At 46.0% G+C, this 8,110-nt stretch overlaps 1 pseudogene; it reads right to left on the reverse strand.

The window, feature by feature from the left end:
* Positions 1–1,521: 1,521 nt before the first annotated feature.
* Positions 1,522–4,178, reverse strand: LOC123070317 (putative receptor protein kinase ZmPK1; annotated as a pseudogene).
* Between the last annotated feature and the right edge of the window lie 3,932 nt (positions 4,179–8,110).

The following is an 8,110-nucleotide window of genomic DNA, read 5'->3' on the forward strand; positions in this document are numbered from 1 at the left end:
GTTCGGTTGACTTGATAAAGTTACAGAGAAGACCTATTGATCCATCATAAGTGAGAGTATTGTTAGAACAATTTTAAAGGTAATATATATGCACAAAATATTTTAAAGGTAATATATATGTGCACCAGCAGCAGTGCAGCTCGTCCCGCTACAGTGCAGCGCGCAGCAGCTACAGTGTCGGCCGCCTGAACGGGTGGTGGGATGGCCCTCCAGCAGCAGTGCGTCGCTACAGTGCCGCTCCCAGGGCTACAGTGCTGGCCGCCTCATCCGATGGCGGCATGGCCCACCATACCCAGCTCCGTTCCGTCGCTGGCCTGGATTTCAGTTGCCAGGGATTGGCCGCCTGGCAGCATGGCGGCGGGGCCGGCCGCCTCACGTCGTGGCGGCAGGTGCCACGTGTCGCTTGGCGCGCCTGCCGCCATGGCGAGGGGGTCTTTTTTGCCAATCTGACCCCGAGGCGGTCTTTTTTGCCATTTTGATCCGGCAGACGGTCTCTTTTGACAAAAAATCCAGTTTTAGTCCTCATTTTCGCTGAAAACTCTATTTCGGTTAAATATTTAGGATCACACCCTCCCCCTCTAACCTTAAGCTTTCATCGATGGATTTTTGATGTTGCGTCAAAATACAGTACGCATTCCCACAAAACAAATACAGTGCATATCGTTCCAAATTCATAGAGCCGGCTTCGCCTTTGGAGTAGGCGGAGCGGAGCGGCAGTGGAAGTTTCTCAAAAACTAAAACCCAAAAAACTCCCGAATGGGCCTTATTACGGTTTTCAGAATTTGTCTTTTCAGAGATGCTAGTGGTCCATCGATTTCATTTAGCCCATGCCTGATGCGAGTATCTCAGCCGCCAGACCCAGGTCGGAGCCCCTTGCCGCAGCGCGCGCCGCCGCTCCTCCGCGCCCTCCCCTCCGCGGTTGCCGGCGGCCGCAGCGGATCCGGCGCCCTCACTGGCCATTTCCCTCTGCCTGATTCGGCTTCGGCGAAAGGCCGACCACATACTAGCGCTTCGAGAACTCGATCGACCCTGTTACCGAACAGAGCATTCCATCCATTTTCGCAGGTAGTTCTGCCCAGTGTATGTAACATAACATTCCAATGCCAACCATGTTAGATGCTTAACTGCTGTACTCGTTCCTAGTTAGGGTCCAAGTCTATGCATATCTTAATACTTTTAGCTGATCTTGTGCAGACTTATTATAGTTTTCGTCTCTGTTTGCAGAAATGGATGGATTCTCATGTTAGTGCCTGGCAGTAGCATTAGTGCCCTTGATTAGTTGACCTGGTGACGGTGGGGAAGACATCACCATAGTGTTAACAACAACAAAAACATGTAGTCACAATGGGGAGACTAGAGAGATGAAACTGGGGAGACTGGAAACATGAAAATGGTGTTTGTGAAAATAAACCACCTACCTTACGATGTTGATAGCGTTTACAGAGATGTAGTAACTGAGTTGTTCCCACCAAATTTGTTGATAAAAAGAAAGCATTGCTGTTATGAGAAGAATACTCGGTGCCTGTTATGCAAGGAAATATCAGCCCATCATGCTGTTTATTTGTTGCATTTGAAACACAAAAACCTGCTAACATTTTACAATAGGTTCCTGCAAATGCACACAACAATTCACCTTTTGCATCTTATCTACTTATGCCTATTAGCTTATAACGTCAACAGAGCTAACAAACAGTGTGCACAGCTCAAATATTTACATCAGCTGCATTGCATGTCAATACGAATAGGCAGGATGGTCGTCTTCATCATCATATGACATAAGAGCCTTCAGAATCTCGTCCATTGTCGGCCTCTCGCATCTACCTCCAAGGCATGCAACAGCTATTCTCACTATTGCAGTTGCCTGCTCTAGATCGAAATTCCCCTTCAATCTGGGATCCACTAGATCAATGATCCTCTCAGTAGCCAGAGTCTGTTTGGCCTCCTGGATGAAGTCTGGAAACTCCACTTGTCTTCCGTCAACCATTATGCCACTTGAAATCCTATCTCCAGTCACAATCTCCAGTCACAATCTCCAGAAGCACAACTCCGTAGCTGTAAACATCGACCTTCGCATTGATCGGCGTATTCAATGCCCATTCTGGTGCCATGTAGCCCATTGTGCCTCTCATATGGGTGAAATTGAAGCTAGCACTGTCTCGCTTCGCAAGCTTGGCTAGTCCAAAGTCTGCTATTTTGGCATCGAAATCTCGAGTCAGGAGTATATTTTCTGGCTTCACGTCACAATGGACGATCCACTCGAGGCATTCATGATGTAGATAAGCAAGACCCCTTGCTGCACCCACAGCGATCTTGTACCTTTGGTTCCAGCCGAGCAGACTTTCAGTACTTCTCTCACCAAAGAGGTACTTGTCCAGTGACTCATTCTCCACATACTCGTATACTAATAATCTGTTTTTCCCTTCTGAGCAGAATCCCATCATCCTGACCAAATTTATGTGATTAATCCTTCCAATTAGAGTCACTTCTGCCCAGAATTCCTCTTCTCCCTGTTGGACATTTGTAAGTTTCTTTACTGCAACTATTTTCTTATCTTCAAGTACTCCTCTGTAAACAATTCCAGCACCCCCTCTCCCAATCTCTTCTTTGAACTTTCCAGTTGCTTCCCTCAGTTCTCTGTATGTAAACCGCCTGAACTGGTTTGTTATCATCTTGTATCCATCCTCCATTGATTTGGGCATGTTACTCTTTCTGAAGAAAAGACACCATCCTGTCACAATACAATAACAAGCAACTCTAGAACTCCCAGTATTGCACCAAAGACATACAAGTATATCCACTTTATGTTGTCCTTCTTTATTCCATACATGTTTGCTGATCCTATCATAATCTCTGAACCACTGGGTCTGCAGGTTAGGGTTTTTTGTTTGAAGACCGAGGATGCTGAACCATTGAAACTCTTTGGTACTTTCATGTAGTTGTCTCCTGGGAAATACGGGTACACCTGACCGTTGTAGAGTATGTCTTTAGTATAACACCAACCATCCCCACCCTTGTATGTGAAAGATATACATGAGCTGCTGTTGAGGCAAATGTCCCAACATGCTTCAAATGAGATGGATTGATTAGAACCCAGATCAAAGCCATAGAAGTCTGCATGAGGTTGCTTAACAAATGTAAAGTTATCATGTGGTTGATTGCTGCCAATTGTGAATGTTGGTTTGCATCCCTTGTTCCAGTCTGTTGGATCAACCATCACATATTCTGGAGGACATCTACATTTAAGGCCTTCTGAGTAGTCACAAAGCCCATTCTTGCCGCACAATCCGTGCACATAGCACATCTGTATTACAGCCTGCCCTGTAACCACCCATTTCCTTGCTGACGCATCCAAGCTGTACATTCTAAAATTTCCATCATGATCAATTGTAATCCTCCTCTTGATCCCAGGGCCTGAATCTGAAGCCACTATTTTAAACCCATCACTTGACACAAAATTACCCTTGTCGTCCAGAAATGCGACCCTGGTGCTGTTATATCTATTTCGCCCATTTTTCTGTGCATCGTAAATCTGGACTTGGCCAGTAGATGCTTGTAATATCTGGGCCATCATACAACAGGCGCAAGACATTGTCGTTGTCAAAATAGAGGTGATGGTAACCAGAGGCTAACCTTATGTCTTTCTTGAGTTTCTGCCAAGGGAGCAAGGTGTGTGTTGGTGAATCAAAGCTCTGCCATGCGATTTTATTGCTCAAACCATTGATTACGAGGTTGCCAGTGTCGAGGAGGGAAACAATTGTGTGCTTGCCTGAAGATGTCTTGCTTTCCCATACCATGGAGCCATTGGTATCTGCCAGGACCAGGTTTCCATCCTGGTTCAGCGATATTCTGGAGCCGTGAAGGTTCACCGGGGAATAGTAGCCATTTGCCGCGGAGTAGGGATTCGCTGTCCAGACAACCGTTTTCACGGTGGTGTACCAGATGGAGAAGGTGAAAGCATTTGTCCCAACTCGGTGGAAGCCGCAGGAGAAGGTGGTGTCTGGTGAGAGGAGAAAGATTCTGTCATGGTCTTCTGGTCTCATATATGAGCCGGTGGTCATGGTCTGCCATGGGGAAGCAGAAGCACAAGAGCAAAGGTGGAAGGAGAGAGATGAAAGAAGGGCGAGGAAGAGCAGTGCAGCCATTCCCCCCCTCTCCGAGGAGCTCTGCTTTGGGTGGGTATGGAGGTGCAGAGATTAGAGAGTGGTAAGGCTTCTTAAGTTCCAAATGCTTTGCTTTTTAACTAGATGACGATGTGCATTAGCACATAGACCTATTATCTTAGATGCTGAGTTGAACTATTGAAAACTAGACTGAGAAGACAAACTTGTCATGCGGGTCCAGAGTGTACACGTTGTTTTGCTATAGTTAAGGTATTGGGTTGGTTGGCATGATGTCAACTGATGGAACGTTGTGCGTGAAGGATACTGCCAGTTACTATTTACAAATTAGACATAGAAAGGGGCTAATGGACCCGCACTTGCATAATCCAAAATTAGTACTATTAAACTAATAAGACAATGCTGACTAAGTAGGCAGTGGTCACTACTAAATACTAATATAGCAATGTCTTTCGTCAAATCAAAAACCTACCTACTCATGGGACCTCCAATGAGGTTTTTTTTCTCTTAACGACCTTATCTGGTTAACACAAGTTTTTCGTCTTCAGAAGTGAAAAAAAAAAGTTTTTCGTCTTCATTCCAAGTAAAACCAATATGCATATGTGCTGCAGCTTTAGATTTTGCACGATTTGTATATCTTAGCTCTAGCGTTCATAATCTTCTTCACACAAGACCAATTCTGTATCCTGTTTTAGTTATTTAACCATTAACAATAATATAGCAAACTTTTGTGCTTTTGAGTTTCCCTTGAGAAAACTAAACGCCACGCACATGTTGTTTGTGTTGAACTATTCTTATTACCATTGTTTGATAAAGTCCGTTAGGTGGCGGTTGTTTCAGTATTGTTATCTTGTATTGTCGGACTGATTGATGGTTTTCCTTAGGCAGCTGGATAGAATACCGGAGATACTAGTAGTTATTGACAGTATCTCCATGCATGACTTGGCCTAGTAGCTAGTACGTACTGGCTTGATATTTTCTGAAGTACCCAGTCATCATCGTCCTTTAATTTCCACATTGATGTGTCACCATCTTTACCCTAGTGGGCATCTTAGGCAAGAATCAGCATCTCTCCCTGTTTCTTTCTCTCTTTTTTTTGGCCTGGAGAAAAAAAGAAGCAGGGGAGAAACCAGGCAACTGAAATAGTGAATCCACTCTGCATTTTTTGTCAAAACTGTTACCTGAAGAGTACTGTCCCGTCAAAGATGCATATTTGTCAAAGTTACTAGTAGCTCAGAAAGCATATACTCCTGAGAACGAACCTGCAATAAGTGGTGTTATTTGCACCTCGCGAGATTGCAAAACAATCTGCAGTATCATCACCGGAGCTTGAGGGCAGGTTGAACCAGAGATAGATTGTCACCGGAGATGGAGAAGAGGAGATTTTTCCCCGCAAAAGAAGGAAAAGGGAGAAAAGGAGTTTTTGGTACAATCTTCTGGGTGTCTCCTGGATTGTTACAGGCTTGATTTATTTATGACCGCTAGCGCAAATTCGTGTGAACGTTGACCTAGTGACCTGCAAGTATTGGCGCGCCTTTGGCGTATTTGTCTGCTTTTTTTTCTCTGTTGGGTATAGACTGTATTTATAGTCATCGTGTAAAGCCGGGGGCAACAATCAATATCAACATACGCTGCTACTCTGAAAGGGACGCACCCACAGTTTTAGACTTTGATTAGGATGTGTGCAATTTTTTCACACTGCTGTCAGTTTGTTATTGGTCATTGCTTCCGTATTGGTTCCGTGGTTTATTTTTCTGCGTGGCTGGTGCACACTTGCTTGCTTTCAGAAATAGTCCAAGTCATGCGTGGCCCACACAAAACTCAATGTGATTAGGATGAGTGAGTACCCTATTTCAGAAATTTTATCATCGACATCGACACCTATAGCCGATCTGGGGTAAATTCCTATTTTTGGAGCTTAAGCGCTGGATATTAATTTCGTTAGATGATTTATTTTATGTAATCAAGTTCACATGGATACAAAGAATGGTGTTCTAAAGGATCAAAGTCAAGAGCCACACATGGCGACTCACCAGAGCAAAGGTGGAAGGAGAGAGATGAAAGAAGGGCCAGAATGAGCAGGGCAGCCATTTTTCTCCATTACGGGGAGTTCTGCTTTGGGTATTGAGGTGCGTGAGATCAGAGAGTGGTAAGACAGCTTTAAGTTCCAAATGCTTTGCTTTTTTAATTAGATGACGATGTGTATTACAGTATTAGCACATAGACCTATTATCTTAGATTCTGACTTGAACTATTGAAAACTATAGACTGAGAAGAAAAACTTGTCATGCGGGTCCAGAGTGTACACAATGTTTTGCTATAGTTAAGGTACTGGGTTGGTTGGCATGATGTCAACTGATGGAACATTCGGCGTGAAGAGGAGGACCCTATGATTTGTGCCAGTTACTGTTTACAAATAATACATAGAAGGAAGCTATTTTGGATTATGTGTAAATTGAATGGATCCACATTGCATAATCCAAAATTAGTATGAAAGTGCTAATTGATGAGTCAATGCTAACTAATTAGACAGTGGTCACTACTAATATAGCAATGTCTTCCGTCAAATAAGAGAAATGTACACATGGGACCTCCAATGAGTTATGTTTTTCCACGGTCTTATCTGGTTCACACAAGTTTTTCGTCTTCATTCCAAGTAAAACCAAGATGCACATGTGCTGCAGCTTTAGATTGCACGATTTGTATATCTAACTCTTCCGTTCATAATCTTCTTCACACACATGACCAATTCTATATCCGGCTCCGGCTGTGCTCAGCTCGAGGCATGTCCCCCGTTGTTCCTTCATCGATGGCGAGGGGGGAGTGGCGGCTTCTCTGGACGCAGTACCTACCGCTTCAGCTCTGCAAGCCGCTGTTGCAGGCGACGGGCTCGTCGTGCCTCCGGTGCGCCCGGGCCGTGGAGACTGGCGAGGATGTTTCGACCGGGTGGTGGCGTCGACAGTTCCTGTGGCTCCATGCGAGAATGCGTTGGGGGGCTGGCAGCTCGTCTCGAGAGAGCGCCGCTCGGCTCCTGCCGCTTTCCATTGCCCTGCTGTTAATTTGCGATGTCCCCCTCCGGCGTGGCTGAGAGACAGGTGTTTCCGATGCTTGTGTCGAGGTCATCGGGCATACTCCTGTAGGGATCCAATTCGATGCACGGATTGTCTTCGATCTGGCCACATTGCCCGCTTCTGCCATGCTAAGAAGCATGTTCTCCAAGCTTCGCCGCTCCAATGTCCTACTCCATCACCTGCATCCACCAGTGACATCTCCAAGACAAATGTGCAGTTCCAGTCTATCTCGACTGAGCAAGTCGGGTTGGTGGAGGAGACAGAGCTGCTTCGCACCGAGCTTTATGACTGCCTTGCGCGAGTCGGGAGTGTTTTGGGGAGGGCGAAGGCCGCTCTCGCCAAACTAGAGGTGGTGCCAGATGTGTCTTCGCTGCCTGAGCTTCAGATTGGGGTTGTGCCTGATGTGTCCCTACTACCTGAGATCCAAGTTAGTTCTACCGATGGGGAAGCATGCATGTATGGAGATCTCTCCCCTCGTGCTACATCTTGTCGGTTGCCGTTGCCTGTCGTGCCAATTGCTTCTTGGGGTGAAGCTGTTGTCGAGGTCGTGGCTCCGGTGCTGCAGATTATGCCTGAGCTGCAGAAGATTTGTGGGGAGCCTACTTTGCCTAATTCGATGGTGCTTCCTAAGGAGATGGGGTCGCTTGTAGGGTGCTTAGTGTTGCCAACTGCGACCTCACCATCGTCGATGGAGCCCATTCAGCTGCTCGACTTTATGGACAGTGGAGGTTTGGATGCTGCTATTGCTCTCTCACCTGAGGTTGTTGGCCAGGTGGGGTCTGTGGGTGCCAAGGATGATGGGGTAGGTCCTTTGGCACCTAAACCTGAGGCGCTGAAAACCATCCGGCAGCCCATCTTTGACCGTGATGCTATGTTGGCACGTATTGACGAGGTGGTCTTTGTGAAAAAGCTTGACCGCTT

Source organism: Triticum aestivum, chromosome 3B (genome assembly GCF_018294505.1).
Source record: "Triticum aestivum cultivar Chinese Spring chromosome 3B, IWGSC CS RefSeq v2.1, whole genome shotgun sequence".
Lineage (NCBI taxonomy): Eukaryota > Viridiplantae > Streptophyta > Magnoliopsida > Poales > Poaceae > Triticum > Triticum aestivum.